The sequence below is a fragment of the Strigops habroptila genome, chromosome 15 (genome assembly GCF_004027225.2).
Source record: "Strigops habroptila isolate Jane chromosome 15, bStrHab1.2.pri, whole genome shotgun sequence".
In the NCBI taxonomy this organism is placed as follows: domain Eukaryota; kingdom Metazoa; phylum Chordata; class Aves; order Psittaciformes; family Psittacidae; genus Strigops; species Strigops habroptila.
The window spans coordinates 8,519,053-8,545,984 of record NC_044291.2 but is presented as its reverse complement, the minus strand read 5'-3'; the positions used below and the strand labels follow the sequence as shown (position 1 = coordinate 8,545,984).

General features: G+C 43.7%; 1 protein-coding gene across 1 annotated transcript in view; it reads left to right on the top strand.

Annotated features, from left to right (window-relative positions):
• The window catches only part of PAPPA (pappalysin 1), a 179,660-nt gene that overhangs the window by 27,266 nt on the left and 125,462 nt on the right, over nucleotides 1-26,932 (top strand). The gene's annotated exons all lie outside the window — the stretch shown is intronic.

Below are 26,932 nucleotides of genomic sequence, written 5' to 3'. Positions count from 1 at the left end.
CAAGCTGTTTACGGTCGTATTGATGACTATCTGTCTAGGTATTGATAAGCCTGCTGGGTTTTCAACCCTTGTTTTTTTGCCATTAGGGGCTTTGGAGTTTGTTATTAATTTGTTTTTTTCTTAGTGTTTGGCTCACATTACAGTTATCCAAATGCAATCTCAGTAATGGTCTCATCAGCATCTTAACTGTTGAGTTGGCATTCTCCATCTGGGCTAAAGAAAGTTCAGTGCTGAAGACTGAAGCAGCCAACTTTGGTTGGCCCATTAGTTGTTGGTTGTGAGCAGTGTATTGTAGCATTGCACAGTTTATTTTAACTTCAGACTCTTAGCAGTGGGGTTTGGATGTCATAGAAAGCTCATGTGTATTTGGAGGGGTAAGAGCCTCTCAGGCGTGGAACAGAACATAAATACTCTCAGGTAGACTTTAATTCTGTAGGACTTCTTTGAAGGTAGATAGGTTATTCTGTATTCCTAATGCTCTGAGTACTGCTTTCTATAAGCACTGCTGTGGAGAGGCAGCTGAGTCTGCAGGCTGTGAGGAGGGAGGTGGGTACCAGGTTCCTGGCAGTGCTGTTGCACACACTGAGCTCTTCTGTGCCTCTTGTTATATAGACGAAAATTGGGTTAGTGCCACTTCATTGCAAATGGCAGGGCAACTTTCTGTGGGTGGATATGAGCTTATAAAATCCTGAGATCCTCAGCTAAAACTGTGTTGTAGTTTGAAGAGGAACGTCCTTGAGTAAGTTAGGTCAGTTGAGTACCACATACCTACAATCACTCCAACTTGCTCTTGGTCATCTTCAGATAAGAGTATGTTTAAGGAAAAAAGTGTTTGCTGTGGATGACTTATAAACACACAGAAGATGAAGGTTAAAGCTGAGGTTCTGTTATCTGTATCCCATGTTACAGTTTCTGTAGGGCAATTCATGGAGTCATGGGGGAAAACCTCCTGATGGTTAGAACACCCTGTGTTGTCAACGCTAAAGCTCAGGTCAAGAGGGGAAGTGTGAGCTGTTCTGGAGATCCTTCCATTACAGCAATTCAGGCTATATTTGCAACTTCCTTCATAGAGAGAAGGTTTTACACAACATTATCAGCTCTACTGAAGCTTTAAATACACATAATTAAGCTGCTAAGAAATGTTTCCTTTCCATTATTTTTTTTTTAACTCCAATGAGGTTGTTTTTGAAAAACTCCTTATAGCTCAGCATGACTTCAGTGAGCTCCCAGTGAACAAAGCTCACATGAGGAAATACTTGAAATGCTAATGATTGAAAATATCGGAAGGAAAAATACCAATCTCTTAATACTGTTCAACTGGAGAGGAACACAACTAAGCAAATATCATCAAAGGCATAATGCAAATTGGATTGTTTTAACACTGGAGTTCTGAGAAGTCGAGGTGTTAGTTCTAACAGCTATGACAATTTTTAGCAAAATACATTATTTTTAATATGATAGTCCCCTTTTATCACTTGTTCTGTGACCAGCATAATACCCATACAAAATGAAACAAGTCTTGTAAATTTTAGTTGACAGATTTAAGACTGTGCCTTAATGCTATTCTGATGTTCAGAGATGTTTCTATTTCAAATGAAGTCTTTTCTTTTTTTTTTTTTTTTTTTTTTTTGCTGCACAGATTGTGCTTGCACAAGCCCAAAGAAATTTAGTTCCTAAATCTGAACTTACATTAGCGCGGCGTAGTTGCTTTTCATATGCAGTTGCATGTTCATTTTGGAGACAGCCACCTCGCTGAACTTGTCTGGAGGATTTGCATTTCATGGCTTTGAGATCACAGATCTTCTACATGTTCTTTTTGGCTTGAGAAGCACCTCTTCTTGACTGTGGTCAGTGAGGGAGGCCTGAAGGTCCTCTTCCAAATTGTAGAGTGTGAGAAAATCCATAGATCCTCCAAATACTTTTTTGCTTTGTCTTTGCACAGACATTGTAATTTATTTGTCTTTGCACAGACATTGTAATGCAGTGTTGATCACTGGCTATGATCGACATCTTGGCTATGAAACCAAGAAGGGCAGTAGAAGACATTCCATCTCTCTGGAGAGTTTATTTGGTGGCTGATGTACTAGACTGAGCTCATATCCACCACTCTGATGAGTGTTTGCACTCAGTATGGCAAAATAGAGCACCTAGGGCTGTGGACTTAGCCATGAGATTTGTAAGGTTGAAGTATTTAGGCTGACAAACACAGGTTTGGGGCAGTGGCTTTGGCAGCAAAGCCTTCATTGACTAAAAGGGTGAGGATTCAAACCCCGTGTTTGGCTTTGGTATTGCCCTCAGCATCATCCCCTGAGAGAGATTACCATGCCAGTTAGTGACGAAGTCAAAATCTGTGACTCAGTTGGCACCATCTGGGCCCATTTTGCATCACCAGCCCCTCTTGTCATCACTTTCATTGGCAAAGAGTCCTCAGTCCCCTCTAGTGCAGGCCTTGCACCACATCAATGAAGGCATCTCTACAGCCACTGAGAGCTCACATCTAGTTCCAGGTATTTCCTCTTCCGAAGTTCAGTCTAACAATAGCAGAAGAAAGAGAAGTGAGCCTTCGATCTGGTGAGGAAAGGGGTGAGGAGGGAAAGATGAAATGGTGCCAATAAAAAGTTTCCTGAGCTTTGTGCTATAAAGACTCTTCACAGTCTTCCTTGATACTGGAGAGGCAGTCAAATGCTACTGGGTTTTGCTCCTTCTACATCCTCGTGTCAGGAGTTTTAGCCAGCTCTTAACCATGTAGAGGTTATTCCTGAAATACTTTTGTCCCTTGGAATCAACCAGAAAGTGCTGATGCTTGACTAATGCCATTATAAACAGGAATTCTCTTAAGTGCCTCTTCATCCCCAAAAGAAGATGTATCCATTTCCAGTCCCTTTTATTTTTCTGACTGTCTCAGTCCCAAGCCTCCATCCTTGGACAAAGTTGTTATGAGTCTCGTTACAACAAACTCTGTGGATGCTCCTTGACTAAGTGCAACCACAGAGGTGAGATCACTGGAACCATTCCAAGACAACTTAGATCTGCATTGTAAATATCTTGTGATCCTTTTGGCACCTTGGACAAAGTGCTTGGGCACTTGGATGGTGTCATTCAGTCACTGTTGTGGCACAACTGTGGTGGCTTTAGAGCTGATCCCAGCAGCAGAAATGGGTTTTTCATTTGTTTGCTTCCAACTTCTGGCACCTCCCCAGAAACATTTTCCTCCAAAGAGCCAAGCTCCTGTGCCATAGGTAGTGGGGATGTTGAGGCATAGAGATTTAAATACTATGGCAGAAAGAAGTTTGCCGGAGGGGCAGTTCAGAGGGACAATGCTGGTAGATGAGGACTCTGCTCTCAGAGCTGCTCAGCAGTAAGCATTGCGGTACCAACTAGATCATCTCTTCTCTTTCTTAATAGCCTACAGGACAAACACAAAGGACTGGTTAGCATTAGCCAACACAGCAGGCTTTATCCAAGAATATCTGCCTCACTTCTTTTTATTAATTTCATGAGAGTGGGACAAAATGTATTTAGTCCCAACACAAGATTTGCAAATATTGTTCAGCTTTTCTTTATTTCTGCAATTCTGGGAAATTAGAACATGCTAAGATCATACAGTCTGGCCCAATACAAAGGGAAGGAGCAAGGATAAACACCGCTTGCCAAAAAGACGCATTCCCTGTGTTATTTGGGATACTGCTGCTTTCAAAATAGGGAAGATTTTGAGCTCATGACACCTACCATGGCTCCTTTTCAGAAAAACTTGAAACAAACAGCAAGGGATCATAGGAAATCATGCTCTGTAAGTGCTATTTGATGTGGCAAGTTCTTGCACCATACTATGGTTAACTGAGCCATTCCTTTTATGTAGTATTGGGCTTGCACATCAGGCTTCACCACAGGATCGCATGGGCAGATAAGAAAGCATTCCCCTTGAAGCCTTCTTAGGAAAACGCTGATGAAATTCCTGAAGCAGTAAAAGCTACTGGAGCCTTCAAACTCCCTTGATTCCTACAACCTACCGAATACTTGCTGGAAATCCCCTCAGAAGAAGTGACCCTGGGGACAGGCTTTCTCAACATCTACATGTGTGCCCTGAAGGCTCCTACAGCCCATCAGTTCTGCCCAAACAAGGGGCAGGGATGAGCTGTACAAGCTCCAGAGTTTATTTTGCAGCACCTGACTGAAGATACAAGGGTGACCCCAGCCAAGGTGCTGGAGTGTCCAGTGCCCTGCTGATCTCACCCTTCTCCCTGGCCGTTTCCAACACTTGTATTATGCAGTCCAGAAGAGCTTAGTGTTGTGTCACAGCAGCTCACTCAAGACTAAGGGCACTGGCACATTGCAGGTATATGTAAATTAGACTCTGAATACGTTTGAACATGTATTCATGCTCTGCCATGTGGACTACAGCAGTACTGTTACAAGGAGGTGGCTGGCTAATCCACAGCCTAGGTCAGCCTTGTATAGGTAACTGAGCTGTGGCTGCATTTCAGGGCTCCCCCATGGGATTTCTGATCAGATCAGCCTCTTATTCTTTATCCTTCTTTTCCACTGGAAGTCTTTTCATGAGGCTTCTTTACAAAATATGGTCAACTTACTCTGGAGGAGGGAGGCATACTTAATGCCCTTTTCTAGGAGTTAGAAGAGTTCTAAGAAATAGTCCTTGATTCCAAATAAAAGACTAATTTCCACCTAATCCTAAACACTAAAAAGAACAGAAGAAATTCATCAAAGCTCTTCAATTCAGGGAGCTTGAGAACTTAATCCCCTGCCTCGAAGAGACCATTGTGTAGCTCTTGACATCAAGGATTCCTGCATTCACACAGGTATCAGGCAGACATATAGCAAATACCTGACTTTTTGTCTAGGGATTCAGCATTAAATGCCCAGTTCTTTAATTACCAGCCCCAGGGCTGTTGAGAAGGTGGAGAGTAACACGCTCAAGAACAGAGCTGCTGTCTCTTGGTAGTTGTCACCCAAAAGCCAAGTCCCAACAGGAAATCCTCTGTTCTCTCTGTTTATTCTGTCCTCTATTCCAGATGTCAGGGATATTAATCAGCTGGGAGGAATTGCATCTGTTCCCATGCTAGCAACTGACATTTATAAGTCTAGTATTGAATTCTGATATAGACAGGACTTAGGTACTAAAGAAACTATTTCTACGTACAGTATTGCACACCCTAGAAACAGGAAGAGTTTGCTCGATTTAGCTTGACCCACAGTCATCTTTTCCAACAGTTCGGGTTTTTTTTCAAGGAACATTTTTTCCCCAAGACTCATAGAACTCATGGTTCTTTTCATGGACATTATCCATTATGTAAAAAGATCACTGTCTGGTCAAACTGCAGGATGCTTGGAATGAAGGCAGCCTATAAAATCTATTGAGTAAACTATCGGAGATCATTAAGAATCCTTGTGGGAGACAATAGATTAAAGTCTTATTATACTCTCTGGTGCTAATGCACCCTACAATGAAGATTTGCAAGCACAGCATCTGAATTTGCTCCTCACAGCTCTGCAGCACTGCATCCTCCAGGACCAGCCGCCCCAGTGGTGCTCAACCCCTTCTCAGCCTCTGGTGGAGCTCATCCCCTCCCATGGTCTGAAAAGAAGCAGGGTACAGAAGTGGTTTTATTCTCTTTGCTGATCAATTCAGACATATATATGTATATATATATATACATATATATGGGTCTCACACACAGACCCAGGTTTGATCATGTCCAGCATGCATCTTCCATGTGCTGTGGGGCCTTGCATTAACCACCCTGGGTTTCTCCTGTATCCATTTGTATTCAACCTCTCTTCAGCAGTGGGTGTGAGGTACCCTTTGCGTTTTTAATTAGCATCATAGAATCACAGACTGGTTTGGGTTGGAAGGGACCTTAAGGCTCATCCAGTTCCAACCCCCTGCCATGGGCAGGGACACCTGCCACTAGACCAGGTTGTACCATCTGAAACCTTCTGTAAAGTACATTCAGGAGGTTGGACCTTTCACATAGGGAAGGATGCAAAGCACAGGCAAGATTTCTGTGGCAATCTTAACCAGGTGTAACACCTTTGCCATTCCCATTCTATCTTTCAGGCTTCTTTTCTGATAGGAATTTGAGTTCAGTTCTTGCAAGCAATAGCTGCCCCTTAGGGAAATACAGGGCACCCACCTCCACCATGCTCCATTTATATCATCCATGAACATGATGCATTTGACTTTGCCTCTCACATGGATTGCTGGACGTGGGCAAACAGTGCTTCAGTTGGTTGGGTTTTTTCCTAACGATCCTTTCACTATTGCTGCCAGTGGAAATGTACAGAAATCTTTCAGCATAGATGGTGCTGCCTTGTGCTACATCCTGGGGGAGTTTGCTCTGTGCAGCCACACTTCAAACCCTCAGCATTACTGGTGCCTTCACATAGTGGGTTTGCAGAGTTCAGGAGAAGGGGTGAGGATGATAAGGTGAATTTTCTTTATATAGTCACAGCTGAAAATGTCAATGTGAGCAGAGGCATGAATGCTGGCCTATCAGCTCTGCCTTTGCCCAGTATCTGTGAACTTAATGCTGGGGGAGAAAGCCAACCCAAAAGTGCAATTACTCAGAAAATAGCAGTTTTTATAAGTAGGTTATATTTTTGGGATAGAAAAATACCTTTGTGCCACAGAGGACTTGCCTACAGCCTCAGTACATGTGATGGAAAGGCTAGGAAAAAAGATGCAAGTTCTGAACAGAAGAAGCAGATAATAGTGACAGACTTGTAGAATGATTTGTGTTGGAAGGGACCTTAAAGCTCACCCAGTTCCAACCCCCTGCCACGGGCAGGGACACCTTCCACTAGAGCAGGTTGCTCCAAGCCCCTGTGTCCAACCTGGCCTTGAACGCTGCCAGGGATGGGGCAGCCACAGCTTCTCTGGGCACCCTGTGCCAGCGCCTCAGCACCCTCACAGGGAAGAACTTCTGCCTGAGAGCTCATCTCAATCTCCCCTCTGGCAGGTTAAAGCCATTCCCCCTTGGCCTGTCCCTGTAGGCCCTGGTCCAAAGTCCCTCTCCAGGTTTCTTGTAGATCCTTTAGGCACTGGAGCTGCTCTAAGGGGTCCCCTTAAGGAGCCTTCTCTTCTCCAGGCTGCCCCAGCCCAGCTCTCTCAGCCTGGCTCCAGAGCAGAGCTGCTCTGCTCCAGCCCTCGCAGCAGCTCTGTGGCCTCCTCTGGCCTCGCTCCAGCAGCTCCCTCTTGTGCTGTTGCCCCAGAGCTGGATCAGGACTGCAGGGGGGGTCTCCCCAGAGCGCAGCAGAGGGGCAGAATCCCCTCCCTCGACATGCTGCTCATGCCCTGGGGGTGCAGCCCAGCACATGGGGGGTTCTGGGCTGAAGCGCACACTGAAACTGGGTCGTGAGGAGCTTCTCCTTACCCAGCACCCCCATGTCCTTCTCCTCAGGGCTGCTCCATCCAGTCTCTGCCCAGCTTGTAGTTGTGTTTGGGATTGCCCCAATCCAGGTGTAGGGCCTTGCACTTGGCCTTCTTGAACTCCATGAGGTTTGCACTGACCCACCTCTTCAGCCTGTCCAGATCTCTCTGGATCCCATCCCTTCCCTCCAAGGTGACAACCATACCACGCAGCTTAGTGTCATTGGGAAACTTGCTGAGGGTGCTCTATTCCACCATCCATGTTGCCAACAAAGGTGTTAGTGTGCCAGTGCTATGGCTTTCAGGGTGATGATGTTCTTGGTGTAGCTGGAAGAGCTGAAGCTTACAAGTAAGGCAAGTTTCAGCAGCAGGGGGGATATCTTTTCTTAAGCCAATTAATAGTGTTAGGGAAAAATATAAGAATAATATAAAGAAGGGTTTATGAGCTTGAAAACTTTTTCCCCCAAATCAATCAGTTGATTTCGTAAAAAAATGATTTCTCCTAAGAAATCATTGCTTGTGATTTTTTTGCAGTCTTTCTTTTTTTAGTTTGTTGGTCTGTTGGGGGATTTCAGAGTGTGAAGAGTGTATGTCAGGGATTGGTGTATGTATGTATGATTGTTTAAATGTAATAGCTGGAACAGAGTGAGGAGGGGGGATTAAATGGAAAGGTGATGGAAAAGATGGAAGGAGAAAGGATGCAGAGATAGATCTGTAAGCAACAGTAAAGTGCAATCCGTGTCTATTGGCCACATGTTTGAACTTAGTTGCAACCAATTCCTGGTGTTTCAAGTCCTGGTTTGCCTCCTGGTCGGGGTGAGGGGAAGCCCAAGAAGTGCATATCTCAATTTATCTTCTTCTAACTGCAGCGAGAATCATTTGTTGTTCCTCAGACACCCCAGCATCAGGAGAGTGTGTAGCTGTCCCATCGCTTTTGCAGCTGTCCACCACTAAGATACACTTGTGCAGAGTGATTGATGAGGCCAATTTCAAAGTATGTGTGATATCTTCTCTGTTAGCTATTTGTCAGGACACCCACTGAAATCATCAGATAGTCTATGTCAAGACACATCATCAGATAGTCATAAAACTTTCTCTCTGTGCCTGTTGGAGAAGGATGAAGGGTGTGGGTGATTAGATGCGCTACAGAGAGTTGCTGGTTATAGTTTCCTTAGAGCTATCATGAAATGCAATGATGTGGAGCCTCACAACAGATCTTTTAGGGTTACTGAGATACTCTGGAACCACTTCAACATTTGTAATGTATTCACAAAAGCTTTGTTATAGACAAGCATGATGCTGATAGTAATTTTTAATCCGTTAGAGCCAGATCCATTGAGGAATAAGATGGATATATCCCCATCCCACAGCCCAGTAGAGTGTTTAGACCAGGAATACAAACCACTACTGTCAAAAGCAATCCTGAGTTTCCTTGATTGCAGCCTGGGCTGAAGCAGAGTTACTTGACACATATAGTGTGGAGGAAGATTAGGAGCTCATGCTCTGCTTGGGTCAATGAAATCCTGTCCTTCAGTTTTGTTCGGAGTGGATTTGCAATTTTGGAGTTTCTCTGGGTAACTCAACTGAAACTACCCAGTTAGCACATCATTTCAGCACTCCAAATTACCATAAATTTGCAAGAAAGTGTTTTCAGGTTCATTAATAATGGATGGGTAGCTACACCATCGGAGTGCTTGTTCTCAGCTTCCAAAAGGATCAGCGTGAGCTGCACTGACGAAACTTCTTGGAGTACTTAAATGCTTGGGGTATGAAACTCTAATAAGCCTCCCAAAAGCCAGGAAATTTGGAGTGAAGGCTGAAACTCCATACCTAGTACACCCTACTGGGTCTCTGTATTTCAGAACACATTAGGTTTGTTCGCTGAAAAAATCTTCATTATGGAGTTCTTCTGGGTGGAGTTTCACCTTTAACTCTAAATTTCCTGGCATGTGTGAGTTTGAAGCACACACTTAACTTTTCCCCAGTGCTGTTTATCATTTTTAATTTCCTTTGGCTTTTAAAGGAGGGACTCTGGTAGAAGGACCCCTGCTAAAAAAGGGACCCCACTGAAACCAAGATCAGAGTTTGGGGCCTAATTTGATCTTTCTGAAATTTTTAAGGAGTACAAGTTTCAGCAGGCTTTTTTGTACCATTGTTTTAAAGACTCTTGTGGCCAATCCACCCTAGTGAAAAAGATGATAAAACCTGCACCCTGCAGACCAATTACTTTAGAAGGTACCCAGATGTTTGGTACGTAACAAACTTTAGAATCAGAATCATATAATGGTTTGGGTTGGAAGGGACCTTCAAGGGTCATCTAGTCCAACTCCCCTGCAATGAGCAGGGACATCTTCAGCTAGATCAGGTTGGCCAGAATCACATCCAGCCTGGCCTTGAATGTCTCCAGGGATGGTGCATCCACCACCTCTCTGGGCAACCTGTGTCAGTGTTTTACCACCTTCATTGTAAAGAATTTCTTCCTCACATCCAGGCTGAACCTCCCTCTTTTAGCTTAAAACCATCACCCCTTGTTCTGCCGCAACAGGCCCTGCTAAAACGTCTCTCCCCATCTTTCTTATAGTCCCCTTTTAAGTACTGAAAGGCTGCAATAAGATCTCTCCAGAGTCTTCTCCACGATGAACAACCCCAACTCTCTCAGCCTTTCCTCACAGCAGAGGTGTTCCATCCCTCTGATCATTTTTGTGGCCTCCTCTGGACCTTCTCCAACAGGTCCATGTCTTTCCTGTACTAAGGACTCCAGAGCTGGGTGCAGTACTCCAGGTGAGGTCTCAGCAGAGCAGAGGGGCAGAATCACCTCCCTTGATCTGCCAGCCATGCTCCTTTGGATACAGCCCAAGATAAAATTGGCTTTCTGGGCTGCAAGCAACATAGAATATCTCACATAGATTGTAGTTAAGGATCTGGTCATGGCCATTGATATGTATGAGCTGTTTGTTGTGAAATGCGTTGTTTCCGTTAATTCCCTGATTGCAGAAGCAGCCCATGTTTGCTGTTGACACTTGTTGGGTTACATCAGTGATGGTAAAATAATGGAAACAGCAGTGGTTTGGAATGACAGCAGTGGCAATTACCTGCAATTCTTTTAAAAATACTTTTGGCCTCAGACGTTGAAAAGATGTGTCACCACTGGTTTGTGTGAGGGCGGCTGCAGCAGGTTCAGCTGCAGGGATTTGGAGAACAAAATTCTTTCTGCTGCCTCAAAATGCACCCTTTGAGCTATAGTGCCAGTAGATAATATGGAATAAATTTACTTCTTGCACTATAACTTTGTTGTGTCAATAAATTGAGGACTTCAGCGAGAAGTGAGGACTTCTAGTGGAAGATGTCCCTGCTCATTGCAGAGGGTTGGACTAGATGACCTTTAAAGATCCCTTCCAACCCAAACTTTTCTGTGATTCTATAAGCTGTGGTAGTTAGTGCCCCCAGCACAAGACTTGATTTTTCTAATCCTTCCCATCAGCTTTGCAAGGAGACTTTGTGAAATGTCCCTAGGGAAGTTTGAAGTGTGCTCAAGTTACATGGTGTTGGCTTTGTAAGTGCAGCCTCAGACCGCGTGTGCTGTAAGTGCAGGAGCCCCAGCCTGGTTTCCAGAGGACTTGATGCTCCCGTTCCATTTCCCTACCGACCCTTGTGATGGCTGTGGCATCCCACACTTTGCATGGGAGTCCCTGAACTCAACAATTCCTGATATTCAAGAGCTATAGTTCATGCAGATGAAAACTCAAAGTGAAATCTGGAAGGATTCCTGCTGCCTGGATCCAGGTACTTTGTCACCGGCCAGCCTCTCTGTGATGGGACTGGTACCCTGCAGTGGAATGATGAGGAACTATGTCCTCTGCTAAGCTGAATATTTCTCATTCTCTCACTAAAAAGCACTTTGTCACTTTAACAGGAGACAATATTCCTCTCCTTTTGCCCCTTCCAGTGTGGCCCCATCAACATCCTTGTGTTGTATTTCCAGCCTTGACTTTGTAATACAGATCACAGCTGGTTGGTTTGAATTTCCCCTGAGTTACCCAGGATGCTGCTGAAAGCACAGGAAGAGCAGAAACGCTTTAATCAGTTAAATCAATCAAACAACAACCAAAAAAAAAGTAGACCAGACCTTCAAATCTACCCCGCGACCTTTGATACTTGCGGCGATGACGTCTTTGTCCTAGTTCTTTAAGTGCAAGGTTTTATTGGGACTTGGCAGAAGGGTGGATGGAGGGAGGAAGACATGGGAGGGGGGTTTGCTGAGTTAAAAAAGGAACCAGAAAATGTCAGTGAGAAAATGGAAATACCCTGATGTTCCTCCAGCTTAGCGCTGGAGTCGGGTGCTCTCTCCCTTGCAGGGAAGGGGCTCCTTTTCCGTTAGCTTGACTATGGCCCTATTTAATCTCTTTGCTCTGACATGGAGCCAAGAAAGGGCTTTGCTCTAGGATGCCGGATCCTGCGTGCGTTTAGGCATCCACAGCTGATCCCTAGCAAGGGTTGGCTTTTGACTACTGAGGTATTTTTTTATAGCCACAGAGGGCAACTATTAATAGATGAGATTTACCAAAACACAGCGCTGCGCAGCGTGGTGTGGAGGGAAAGAGGGAAACCTGTGTGATTTATGCCAGGAAAATTCCATGTCGAAATTATACCGAAAGACACAGTAAAAATGAAGATGCCAAGAAGGAGATTTAATCCATTACTCAGGCTATGCCAGCATTTCTCCTCCATGAACGATCTGCCCCATTGCATGAAGTATGTTGCTGAATTGTTTCTTCAGCATTAAACAGCCCAGATTACACAAAGGATAAAGACACATAGGCGCAAAATACCAGCTTTTTCTGAGATATGATTAGACTGTGAAAGAAATACCAAAAGGAAGCGGAGGCATTCCTGACCCCGAAGACATTTCAGTTGATCAGACGTGGGATTAGGGGTAAAATGTGAAGAATTCCACATTGTGTGGTAGGAACGAGCCGATCAGGAGTTTGCCTCTTTGTTTATTGATTCATTTCTAATTTCCATGATATGATGTAATGAAGCTTGCGCCCTTGTCAGACGCACAAAGTATATTTGTGTATCAAAGAAGATAAAAGAATAACTTCTTCATTTAGGGATAAGGAGCATTGAGCAGAAAGGAGTGAGTGTGTCGATTGAAGCTTCTTTTGGAGTCAAAGCTCAGACATCGATTAAATAACATACAATCCAGATGATATCACTTAATAGACCCATCACTGTAAACATCTACACATCTTTTGTGCTCCTTCCAAAGGCACAAAAGAGGGTTATATTCCCAAATCAAGACCCACTGACTATCAGTAGCATGTGGGTATCAAAGTCCCCTTTGAAAAGCTTGGCTGAAGTTGTTTTGTGTTTCCTCGATTCATTTATTTGTTTTGTTTCATTTAAAATGAGACAGGGAGAGATTAAGTAGTGAAAATTTCTAAGTAAATAAAGAAATATGCTACACTCATTTAGAGAATGTGGGCAGATGTCAAAAAGGCTGGAGCTTGGTTTGCTTCATGTGAGCATCAGGGAGTATGGAAATGTTTCCAGACTGGCTGAACTGCTTAGGTTTGCAGAACTGGTTGAGAACAATTACAAAACAGCATTTTTCTGTGATCTCCTGATTTCCACGAGCTTGGTGATGCTCTATTCCTGTCTTCAGCCCCAGCAAGCACAAATGGAGACAAACATAGGCATGAAAAATATTAAGAAAATCATAAACATTTATTGTTCAAAATACCTGAATATATTTGGGCTTGGGGTTTTATTTTGCCTTAGCGTTTGGCTTGCTTTCTGTTAAGGACTAATTCTGAGAGTTGCTGATTCCTCCCCAAATGCGTAGTCTCGATGTTGTTATTGCACTAACTGCTGAGGATAAGCATTGGCTATTTGTAGCTGTTGCTCAGTTCCTCAGGGGAACAGCCATGCCATCTGCTCACAGCAGGTATAGATACACAGCGTAGGCATGATTTAGAGAATTACATCTTCAAGTCTTTATAATTGCTGGAGAAAAGGTAGGTGCCTCCAGTAGGATTCAGAGCACCTAGGTTAGAGGCTGAAAATAGGTATGTAAATGCCATGCCCGGTTTACATCAGGCTTCCCCATCACTGCATTCCTTAACAGTCATTCAGTCTTTTCTATTTTTATGTATATAATGTTCCAAACGTATGTTATGCTTTCTGTCTGGAGTAAGTTACATATCCCAAGCTCTTTGAAGTCCGTGGAAAGATTGAACTCCCAAAGACTTTGGGCTTTGGCTTGGATCTCTACATCCAGAGCACGAGTGAGGTCGAGAGCCTTCCTGAGACAAAGGGCAACAGCTAAGAGGAAAGCTCCTGCAGAACAGCACTGCACTAGAGTAAGCAGAAGAAATGCTTTGGGTAAGGATTGATGGCAACAGTTCACAGCATTATGAAAATTACTTCCCTTTTGCCTCCAGCCTTTTTACCACGACTCTGTCAGTGCCAAAAACCAGAACTCACTCACTAATTCTTCCAGAATTGATCGGTCATGATAAACTTCCAAGCACAGAGTAAAATGCTTCCGTCAGACACATCAGAGTGTTTCTCCCAGTTTGCCTGAAGAAATCTGTGCTGTTTGATTTCCCCTCCCTGCACCCAGTTGGATTCAGAAAAGGGCTCGGAGTTCCTGGCTTCCTTCTCATACACTCAGAGTTCCTCTAATGGTTTTACTTCTGGGGATAGATGTATTCATGTGTTTTTTTCTTCAGAATGTCTTTAAAATTCAGGCTCAAACCTTTAGCTATCCTCATCCTGATCAGACACAGAGTTCTTATTTTATCCATCTGGGAACAATACCTGAAGCACTTCCAGGTTTTGATCTAGAAAACCATCAGGGGGAATTAGTCCAGGAGGTGGTTCCAGGACACCTTCTCTTCCCCTACAACTGAATAAGGCACAGTGTCAGGTTTTGTAAAGTTCCTGAGATGTACTTGAGCTGGCAGCAAAGGAGTTGTGGAAGTGAGGGAATTCATAACAGCCCTCCTCTGTCTTTGACAGAGAGCTGCAAGACAGTTCATGTTACAGTATGTTTTATAAATGTGGGTTTGTATAATTTGGGGTCTATTTGTGGGAGACCGGGCAAAAATGACAACCTGCAATTTTTGCTGAATCCTTTGCAAAGCTGGTTTTGTAGTCATCGAGATCTTAAGGCCTGTAGTAGTTGTTAGTGACATGTTACCAATAAATCACTGCAGCAAACCGGAGTGAAAGTCGATGTGTGGTTGAGAGATGCAAATCAGAGTGACAGAGGGTGCAAATGTTAAGGGGAAATTAAACTGCATGGCGTGTCTATAGCAGTCATACTCGTGACAAAAGTTGGTCAAGAGATTTGCTGTAAAGGAAAATTAGTTTTCCCCCTCTCGTGTTAGTATTCCACAATGGGGAACAGATCTCTGCATTCTCAGAGCCCTTTGCTGGAGGGTCTATGTTTGATTCAAGTGGATCCACAGGCTTGTGGTGCCAAAACAGGCAATTTCTGCACTCGTGTCTGAAGGCCAAATATATGGGTATGATTTCCTATAGTTTACTGTTACATGCTGGATCAGGATTGTATGTTTCGTAAGCTGCCAGTCCAATTTTGTAGGGTCTTGGGAAATGTGTCCTCCAGGAATGCTTACAATCAGCCTTATGTTTTGGACTGATAGTGCCTGTTTTCTGCTACACATTAGCAGATCCACATGTGAGGCAACCCCAGTGTTCTTCCATCCTTTATTTAAGGAATAGAGGACTACTTCTGCTTGATACATCCTTCAGTTCAAGACATGTCCACTCTCAGAGCACACATGTGCAATCGTATTTGCTTTACCTTGTATCTAGAAGTTGCAGGTCCCGCATCGGTTTTAAACCCAGAAAGTCTGAAAGTTCTTGAGTGTTTGGAAAAGACACGTTTACATCTTTCCTCCTGCTGCTTATCTCTGGCTCCACAGAGAGAAATGAGGGGCAGAATTTTGATGTCAGGGAGTTAATTGTGTTAGCACGATCTGTTACAGACATTGCTACTGCATTTCATTTCCCAACAGTACTTGCTTGACAAAGTTGTATCTACTAAGTCCACTGTCCTGCTCTTTCTTTTCCTTGATTTCTGTCTTCCTAATGAACAGGCATAGAATAATAATAATTATTACTATTATTAGTTAGAAAATACACTGTCCACAGTATTTTCTTTCTGCAACCCTGAACTATTTTCATTGCAGGTGTCTTGCTGTTTCTGGGAACTTCAAAGCTAAATATTCTTCTGTGATATTTCTGTTTCAGTGGCTGATGTTTTCTGTTTCCTGGTAATCTCTTCACTGCTGGGAAAGAACAAGAGCAGCCAGCTTTTGTAGATCTCATAATATATAGTGGTTTTTTGAATCTGACTATTCCATTTTCTTTCCTTCCTTAAAAAACCTGTTCAAGACTTCACTGTTGAAGATAAAGACTTACTAGTATGATCCATCAATACCCCTGAAAACAAACCAGCTAAATATTAGTCCTTTGTAGTAACAGGGAGAAAAACTCTCATGAACTTTGAAAATGTGAGGCTTTTAGTGCCAGGGCACAAGCTTTTCTTGGTTTCCCTGAATTGAAGCCTCCGTCACCAGACTATGTTCTTTGTGATCTCACTTTGGTGTCTCCTACCCTTTCCTGTATAAGATGAAATAAGAGGAAATTTCAAGCAGTCTCATTTGAACCAGGTTTTCATTTCTTTCTCAGAAAAGAGGAAAATTGGGATTATCCTAACCATGAGACATTGATGATCTGCCCACTGCAGCAGGACCAACTTTCTGCACAGCCCTGCCAGGAGGTTAAAAAATGACATTTGGAAGTCCATGAGTTGTAAAAACAAAACCAGAAAAGAAGCGGCATCTCCAAAGCACAAGTGATGTTTTGCAAGATGCATACTTGGAGTGGTTATTTTGGCCCATCAACTCCAAAAGTGTCTGTAATAAACATGCGAGGTCCTTTGTGGTTATATATGATTTTGTTTTATTCTTTTTGCTGATGTCGGCCTGATTCCAAGTCGCTCTTCATTCCAATAGCAATGTATATCTCACTCTGTGGCACGGGGTTTATGTGCAGGGAGGATTAGTGTCAAAAAGTGAGATGAAAGGAGAAAAGAATTTGATCTTGTTCCTTTTTTCATCCTGCATTTTTTCACTGTGTGTTGATTAGGGAAGATGCTGAAGGACCAGCCCCTTAAAGTCCCAGCTGCACACCCCAACAGGGACCCTTCTGCAGGAGCTGTGAGTAACTGCCACCTAACTGCGAGCACACCAAGGACACAGTGCTCCCTACCCTGACCTGTGTTTTGCTCCCTAAAAATCCCAGGTATTCCCATGGTAGGTGACCCAGCAGAGCTCACCCAGGCAGGGTTCTGACCCATCCTGCCTGCAGATAGGGCGGGTGGATGGAGCCCAGGGCAGAGCAGTACCCATGCAGGTAACTCCATGCTGTCTATGGGCTCTAAAAAGGGGACACAAAGCACTTCCCAGTGCTCCAGAAGTACCCAAACCTTGGCAGCAAGGCACCACTTTGGGCAGGCTGCAAGTGTGACCGCAAGCCTGACCCCTCAGCCAGTAGGATGGAGATGAGAAAGACAGGCTGGAGTTGAATATTAGCAGTGGAAATTGTTAGACAGCTTTAATATAGAGAGTTGCTGTGAGCTACTCCTATAATTAAAGAAAACCCTGTGTCAAAGCCTCAAGCTTCCTCTTCATCTCCAACTTCCAGCCTGATTAACAGAGGCTCTACCTAACTCTTGACCTGATTCAAGGGAGTGATGACAGGCTGCATTCCTGCTCTCTGGTGCTTTTCCTTAAAACAATCAGGTTTGTTCTGGTGACTGAAACCAAAATGTCCTTTACATGAACTGTTGTGAAGTGTGCTATGCACGTATGTCTTGGTTGTTCTTGGAAGCTTTGGGATGAGAGGTGGTATGTAAATGCCAAATATTATTAGGATGGAAAGGAGAGCCCTGGTTCCACAGGAAAATCTGTTTCTGAAGTAAGTGTGGTACATTGTCTTCAGGAAGAGTGAAGCTGAGGGATTCAGGAAGGACCAGCTTCTTATTGTAGGGAGCTCTGGCTTTTCATGTGCTGAGCATGAGATCTTTAAGACTTCTGTGGAGATTGTAAAATATGAGTAAATGATTATAAAATATGAGTGAAGGCTTGTAAAACATGATGAGGAGTCACCAGCAGCAACACAAGCCACTGCTTATTTAGAAGAAGGATGATCCTTATTATCACAGAATATAGGCTCAAGAGATCGAGTTTCTAATCCTCGCCGTCACACAGAATGATTTTGTTACTTTGGACAAATTACTGCAGTTCTCTACCTCAGTTTTCCCATTCCATTTCCCTATTTCATGGCATCTTCAGTCATGGTGAAACCTCTTGAGGGGAGGCCCAGTGCAAGGGTTCTCGTTCCACTTTAGTATCACTTAAGCCCTTGGACAGGGTTTGGAGCGGTGCAGAGGGCTTGTGTCAGGGCTTTGACCAGAGTGGAATTTCTCTCTTCATGTTTAGGAAGCATTTTGAGGCCCAGAGGGGAAGCACTGTGGAAGTGCCAAACAGTATAACCGATGGTTAAAATAGCCTAAAATATATATATATACACCTTCCTAAAATATATATATATACGTACCTTCCTATACTGATTTAAATTCTCGTGTCTACATGAGTGAGGTTTGCTGCAGCCAAAAGAGGTTTTCCTGAAGTAGGAAAGGAAATCTGTTTTAACAGAACGGGTTCCTGAAAATATCCTTGCGCCACTTCGTTCTTTATCTTTGACTTTTCTCCTTGTTACAATGGTTCAGCCTGTAGAGTCTGGAAAAACATCAGGGTAACCAGGGCAGAGGGAATATCAGATGGAGATGAGGGATGGATAAGAGACAAATTACAGTACATTTCTCATGGGTCATTTGGCTCTAGTCTTGAAAAGAAGAGAGAAAAAAAAAAATCCCAAAGTAGTAAAAGAAAGAAAAAGAGACAAAACAAATAAACCTGCCAGTGTTGCTGATTTCAAAGGCCTGTGAAATGTGCATCTATGCTTCATAATGCTTTGCTGCTTTAAAGAGATGCATCTTGAAATGTTCTGTTCTTTAATCCTACTCACTGTCTCAGAAGTTAATTGTACAGTAAGATCACAATTCTCCTTGCCAAGGTTTTCCCTTTGTTTTCTTTCTCCCTCCTGCATGTTGGCCAGCCAGCAGATCTTTTCCTAGCTCTGTGTAGTTGGTTTGCTTAATTATCTTTTATGGTTGTGTGAGGAAACAGGGCTTTTCAGTTCTTGCTGCATGAGTGAACTCAAGTTGCTCTGCTCTTGGACGTAGACCTTGCAAAGGGAGAAAGTTCAGTGCTCACGTATTTATGGTCTGTAGCGCTGCAACTCTCCATAAACCTACTAAAGGGTATATAAAGGTGGGGTCTCAAGTATAAGAAGTGGGCATTAATCCTTGGGAGGATCAAGGGAGAGAGGGAACAGATAATTTTCTGTACATTAACAGCCTCCCCAGATTGTTGCCCAGAGCTCAGGCAGAACACGTGTGACATTTGAACAGTTTTGCATCATCTTTTTCTCCATTCTTTTTCCCTGAGCCTCTGCTCTTTCTAATCCTGGCCAGAACCAGCAGCAAAAGTGCCGGGGAAAAAAGAATCTGGTTTCACTGTATTTCTGAATCTCAGCCCAGGTTTGTGAAGGATTTGGCAAGGATTTACAAACCTTTGAGAGAATCCATGTGGAGATCTGAGGAAACCCGCCTCCCACTTTAAAAAAGCAAGTTGCCCTGGCCAGAAATTGGGCAAAAATTGGTCGTTTCAACTGAGGTTTCCTTTGAGATTTTGGATTTGAACCTGAAGCTGCACTTTGAGAATCAAATTTTGCTCTGACTAACTCTAGATTTACACTGGAGTAAACACATCACAGTCAGCGCTGATACTTGTGTGCAGCCCAGTGAGAACAGAACTTGGCTCAAAGTGCAAGCTCACATGAACCAAACTAAAAGAGGACCTGAAGCTAGGTTTGGAGAAGCCCAGCCGTCAGCTTTATTCCAACCTGTTGATACAGTTCAGCTTATTAAGTAGCTGTTGCATTTACAACATCCAGAAGTTATCTGTAAGCAATTGCATGAAATAAAGCTGTATCCTTTATTAGGTTGGATACCAGGTTGGATGGGGCTTGGAGTAACCTGGTCTAGTGGAAGGTATCCCTGCCCATGGCAAGGGATCGGAACTGGATGAGATTTAATGTCCCAAACCATTCTATGATTCCACAATTAGCATTCTTTCATGAGAAATTCAGATATGACCAAGCAGGGGTGTGCCATTAGGGTTCTATAGGTGATAATACTGATTTTTATATATTATATAGTTTTATAGATTTATATATATTTTATAGATTTATATATATTATATTATATATATTATACTTAGTAACAAGTAATTTCTTTTATGTATGGAATGTTGGTTTTTTTCCTTCCAGTCCTGTAGATTTAGAGTGTAGAACGTTATAGTAGAAATGTGCTTATTTCTAGGACTGTTCTGCTGGAAAGCCAGCATTACAAAGCAAATGGAATGAAACTGATGATTTGATGATTGTAAAAATTCCCTGCTTTGGACCAAGGAGATGCTCTCAGTCTCTGTTGCAGGATAATGAAAAGCCAAGCCCAAAAGACTCCCATATTTTGCACAGTAAAACTCTTATTTTCTTTCTATTTTTTTTTTTTTAATATATATAATTACTTTTCATAGGGTGAGTAAAACCTGAATCAGCAGCATAATGGTAGATTTTGGAAAAGGCGGCACCCTAGGATCACTGAACATCCAGACTTCTGTAGCCATGTGTGATTTTACTTTGTTGCTTAGCGTTGGTCTTAGCTATAGGACCTGCCTCTGGTGTAGAAAACCCTCATCCAGCTTTAACCTACTAACCCAAGTGCACTAGCAGTGTCCCAGAGAGTGACACAGAGTTCAGCACAAGCTCCCAAACCTACCTAGGAAGCTGGGTGTATATTTGAACACTCATCCTAAGTGTCTTCTCTTGGGTCCCTATCATTATTAAGTTTTTCCTTTGCCAAAACATTCCTCCTTTCTTGTAACAGGAGATCAGATCTGGGGGTTGTAGAGGACATTTTTCTGCAGTGGATAAACCGGAATGGTTTAAAAGCTGCCAAGCCTACATGTGCTGACAGTGCTTGCAATTTATGCTAGTGGACATGACCTAGTGAATGCCTGGTTTGGATGCGGTCGGAATTACAGTTACACAGTTGGATTTCAGTGTGAACACAGGCAGCGATCTGGATCTAAATTGGGACCTGAAGCCTTTCACTTGTAATATTCTGGCTCCGCTCTATTTCAGGCTCTGTCCCAATCACTGAAAGATTTATACCTTTATCAATAAATTATCATGACTTTTACTACACTTACACCAGTGTCTTAAATTAACACTAAACTAAATGTAGATGAGGCACACTTCCTGCTTCACATGATTTATGGCAATCTGTCTGAAATGAGCAAAATTAAATTTGCCAGCAAAGGCAGATCTTTAACATTAGGTCAGACAAAAATTCTATTGCAAATCCACTGCTAAAGAGGGTTTGTATATTGCCCTTCTTTTGTTCAGGTTTTTGATAGACCTGTAGCACTTTAGGCAAAAAAAGAGGAATGAGTGTTAGGAGTGTTTGTAGGTCTGAAATCTCTGCTGTGTACTTTATGTCAGGTTGGAGGTGGTAGCCAGGACAAAGATACAGTTACATGGCACTGATAAGCTCTCAGCTTGAGGACTGTCCCCTCTTTTGATGACCTGCCTTTGAGAAAGATGTTGAGAGTGCAGATGAGAGCATCAAAAATGACTAGAGGTCTTAAAAATACAACCAATGGGGAGAGGCTGAAGAAATAAGGTAGAGTCATCATCTAATCTCCCTTTCTGTGAGGAATGGCATAAACAGGCTTCCCAGGGCAGTGGTGGAATCACTGTCCCTGTAAGTGTTCACAAACTGTGTAGATGAGGCCCTTAGTGACATGGGTTAGTGGTGGCCTTCGCAGTGCTGGGGTAATGATTGGACCTGATGATCTTGAAGGTCTTTTCCAACCTGCTTAATTCTATGATTCTAAATACTCATGTGCATCCGTTGCAGCAAAAAGATTCAGGTAGATCTTCAGTAAAACTTCTGACTGTAAAGGTATTGAAACATGGGCTGCAGGTTGCTGGAGCAGTGGCAGAGTCCTTGTCATGCGTGGTCTTAAGTATGAGCTAGATAACAAGTTGCTTGGTGTGACATAGAGATGTCCCTGCCTTGGGGTGGAGTCTGGCAGCGATGGTCTCTGGGCATCCTTTCCAACTTTGTTTTCCTGTGGCTCTATAACAGGAGACAAAAGGCAGCTTATACACTGGCATCAACACTGTGTCTCCAAAGAGAGTTCCATGTCAAACCACCCAAGACTGAGAAATCACAGGGGGAAAAGCTAAATTACAATTGTGCACGTCTGCCAAATGGCCCCATTTCAAGGTCAGCTTTCAGTGCTGTGGGAGTCATGGCTCATGCTGTTATCTTCAGGAAGAGCATCATTTATCTCAAAGCCGTTCTTGCTCTTCACTGCAGATATGGGAAATCTCTAGGTGGACTCTGCACCCTAAAACCTTGGGACCGCCATGTTGCTTGAACAAACAGGACTGCTCGTGAGTGCCTGTCCACATCCTGACTGCTGCGGTCTTTACTGCTCTAACAAGTTAGTGTCAGTCCTGGGACCAGGATTGGAGCTGGAGGGATGAAGGGAGCACCATGAGACACATCAGCCACTCTATGGTGGGAACCACACCTGGATCTGCCACAGGCTGTTGGCGAGCGTTGCAGGGCTGTCCAGAAAAGCCTCCTCTTTGTCTGCTAAACTGTATTCTGTGGTTTAAACTGGGCTGACAGCTCTTTGGAGAGCACCAAATGAAAGCAGAAACAAGGAGTCTTGGGAAGGAGAGCAATATACTGGTCCCTAATTTCAGCAGATTTACTCCGTCCTGCTGTATGCTGAACCCACTAGCTAAAGGATAGGATATTGTATGTCAAGATGTAAATGGAGATATTTTGAGGCTGACTTCCCAATTCAGAAGATGCTGTGGGGCTTTGTTTTGTGTTGGTTTGAGTGTTTTGTTTTCAAATTGTGAAATGCAGTGCCTTTTATTCCTAACAAACTCATCAGGCAGTTGGAGACCATACTCCATAGTGAGCAGATAGCAAAGTTCCTACTTTGTGCTTGGGTGGGGTCTTGCAAATAATCCCTTAAGTACCCTGTTTGTTTTCTTGCTGTAAAGTGACACTTGTCTTTGAAGGAAAAAAAACAAAACAAAGTCAAATAGAGAATAACTCGGAGCAAACAGTAGAAAACATTTCCTAACAATAAAGGCTGGAAAACTCTGTTCCTTGCAAAAACAACCACAAGTGCAAGAGGCTACACCCCAGGCACACTGGGGAAACACGGGAAAGCCACTCTCTGACCTGGAAGAAAATGGGGAGAAAAAGTTTCCAACCCAGTTACAAAACTACTCGACTCTAGCCACCAAGGCCAGATTTAATATGATCAGACTCGATGCCCACTGAGTTTAAAAGCCATTGTTCAATGTGTTTGTAGTGAAGTGGCAGAGATTCATAGCTGGGCTTGGTTTTAGAGCTGAGGATCCAGCAGAAGAGAGCTCCACGGAACATGGGGCTGCAGCCTGTGGGCTTCACCTCCCTGCCTGGGGATGAGTCCTTCTCCAGCAAAGCCACAGCCCAAATGGATGGGAAATGGGCTTGACAGATGAGACAGGCATGGGGCTAATGGCTCCTGTGACTGATGGGGCAGGCTGCATGGCGAGACACTGCTGGATGAGCTGAAGGCTCCATTAGACTGAAACTGGAGCACTGCACGGGATGCATATTACTGATTGAGGTCTGGGGCTTACTGGATGAGGGCGAGCTGCTGTAGAGTTCCAGGGGGCCATTTACACTGCAGTGGAGGAAAAAAAGCAAAGTGAAGCTGTGCATTGGACAAAAAAGTCGATGAAAAGATCTGGGTGGGAATGTGCACATTGCCTGATATGATTTGGTGTCCCAAATGGCCTTAAACAGCCCATAGAATTTCTATGTCTAAACCAGATTCCAGCAAAGGAGACCTTTTATGATGCACTAATAGGCTCATTAGACTTTCTTGAGCGAGGCACGCTCACAGCATTGTATGTTTTTTCCATTACAGGAATTACATGTGTTTTGTTGTGCTTTGGGTTCTGTTTTGTTTTCCACATAGACTTGCCCTGACAGTTTCCCCCATTCAGGTTTACATTGGAGGTACCATCTCGAGCCAATGAATTTTATGAAATATGTTGCTGGCACTCACGGAGAGATGCATAAAGGAAATATTCTAATGACAGTTGGGAAAGCTTTGATCGCTTTCCAAGACTGCACTCATGTCTTTGAAATGCGAGTTTGGCAGTGCTGGAAAGGCTGGGCTCTTTGGCTCTCTTTGGCACGAGCCCATGTGACAGACATTATGTCCTCTATCAGGGGACCCACATAACCTTGAGAAGTGTAAGCAGTGCTCGCAGATTGCATTGGGTCAGATAGTCTGGGCTGATAACAAAGCAGCCGCAGCAGCAGGGGGGAGGCAGCCTCATCCAACACAATAACTGAAAGCTATTTTGACCTGGTAACTGTTGGGTCTGCTGCCTGCGGCTACGTAGTTGGACATGAACTGCAGAAGTAGTTAATTTATGCCTCCTTGAGTGTAGGAATGTGGTGATGATGGATAGGGATGGGAGGTTATTAGAAACATGGGGAGGAAGGAGAGGATGGAATTCCAGCTCGTGTTTTTATCTCTTTTACACACACACACGCGCTGGTTCCTTTGCATGCATACTCTTGGCTGTCTCTCATGTGTGCACAATCCAAAGCCTTGCTTACACACTCACACCTCAGCTCATGCACGCACATGCAGGCACATGTTCACACACTTACAAGGGATTTGCCTGAGCTAAGTGCCGGAGCATGTTTATGTGTTGGGGGTTGCTGACTGCTTTTACTGCATTTACTTCCTCCCAAGCACAATCTGCTTACACCCAGTCCTGTGCAGACCCTTTGCTAAAAATCCTCTTGATGTTCTGTTCTTACACCTTTTGAATATATTCTGCTATTTGCAGACTTCTATGGGCTAGCAGAGAAATGGTGGTCAGAGAAATGCCATAAAACCAAGTCCAGCTGACTTGGTGGATTTGCATAAGACAGGAGTTCAGTCTCAGTGATGCACTGACATAATTTAACAATTAGTTAAATGCTGTCTGCTCTGGATGTTGTCTGAAGTAATAATCCATGTACAAAACAGCCCTAGATGTTGAAGCACAGAGCCTGTGTGCAAGTGAGGGAGCACTTGTGGCCATGCACTGAGGCTATAAATGGGGATTGGATTGTGTAAACAATAAGCAAAGAGGCAGCTGAGAATAAAGAAATGTTAGTTTAGATTATTTGAAACCATAAGAGAAGAGCGGGGATAAAAATGGTAATCTCAGGAGGGGAGTCTGATTATAGTTACTCCTACAGGGATTTGCATAGGCCATGAAGTGTCTGCATCCAGAGTCAACAACCGCGGTCTCAATACAGGCCTTTCTTTCCCACTGTGATACAAAACACACAAACGTTTTTCTACTTAGAGGTACACAGTGCTTCTGTTTCTGTCCTTTTCTCTCTTGCACGAAGCATCGCACCACTCAGACATTCTTTCTTACACTTTTGCTCACTATCTTCTACTGATGCTGTCATACGTGTACACGTCACACATCCTCCCCTTCCCATGCACGCATCCTCCATCATGTATTGTCCTGATGCATTTCTGCTTTCATTTGGAAATGCACATTAGTTCTCATGTAATTTCAAACTGTTGCTTGTGGACACATACAAGTATGAGCCCAAGTTTAGAAAAGATGTTTTCAAAGGCACAAAGAAGATCCTGGAAATAGATTACGCAGAGCCTCAGAAGGTTCTTGCAGATACATGCAGAATAAGCTTGAGGAGCTAAGGGGAAGATGTGTGTATTTTCCATAGATGCGTTGGGAACAGTGGAGAGATGAGAAATGTGTAAAGGGTCACAGTGCTGACCTGTCCTTCAGGATGTCATCCACATCTGATCGGAAGATAAACACTGTGTGGAATGGAAACGTACCCTTCCACTGGTGTCCCCAAAGAGCATGTCTTCCTCCATGAGTCAGCGAGGGCCTGGGGACACCCAGCCATGTACTATTTTGGAGGCAATGACTTCAGCAAGTGGCAGGGGAAGCTACTGTGGAAATATGAATGTGTTTTCCACTGGGGAGTCCTCCAGGGAAGGACAGAAAGATCTTGGTGCTGAGCCAACTCCCCTATTTTTTCTTCACCCTTCTGGGAACAAAAGCCTTGCAAAGTGTGTAAGGAACCCTATTCACTGAACGTGAGTGTGTTTGGCTTGAGAGCGCTATGTGAGCCCCATGCACACCCATACACAGATGGAGACGGGGACTTCAGGAAGCAGGAATCAACCTGCTCAGGACCATCACGGTGTCCTTTCCTTACAAGCTAGACAGCCATGCTTGACTCACTGTGATCTCTCTCTCTGTTGTTTCCACCTGTCAAGTGAAGACAGTGCAACTTATCTGTGTTTGAGATCTCGTGTTAGCACAACGCTTCATATCAAGACTATGTGAGCTAGAAACAGAGAACCAATGGGTTTACTCTCATGCTTCACTTTCTCCAGCTTTACTCTGTGTGCATCACAGTGCCAGTGGAAGCAGTGTGGTACCATGGTACACACTCCATGAGTAGCTCCTCTATTCCAGTATTGATACAGTCTCCTCCTTTAAAGGAATGCAAAGAGTACTTCCAATGGCCATTAGGCTTAAGGGATTGGCTTATCTGCAAGCAGATTGCTCTGTAATCTCCAGACATACCAAAAGCTAAGAAGAAACACAGCTCACCCAGGGAGGGGGACACATAAGGAGCCCTAGGAATTGATGTCACAGTATGGTACCACTCCTGCAGAGATGTCTTGCAAGGAGACCTTTTGGCACAACTTGGCTTGCTGGAAATAGCAATTCCCAACCATCCAGTGTCAAGGTTAGACCATCTGCATCTTGGCACAAGTGGCTGATGCTGGTGCTAAAGGAGTAACTTTGTGAGCTGGTGTGTGTTGTTGCACCAGCCTCAAGATGTGAAACTTGTTGTTGTGAAGGAAAATTAGAGGTAACGGTAATAAACAGCTTAGAGTGAATGTGCAAGGTAACTGCTGATATGAGAGATTTACTGCCCATAATACGTGGTTAATTACATTCATAATAAGTAGAATCCTATACTTATCTTCAGAATGTGGACAGCTTTACGTATTTAGCTTGGATTTTGTGGCCTCAGTTAATCAATGGCCTGAAATCCTTACGTAAGATTCACTGTATGAATGCAAAGTAATCGAAGTTAGAGAGTAGGTTATTAAAATATTTCAGGTGACTGTTACTCAGGATATTATAAGATCTTTGCCTGGATTGCAGCACTTC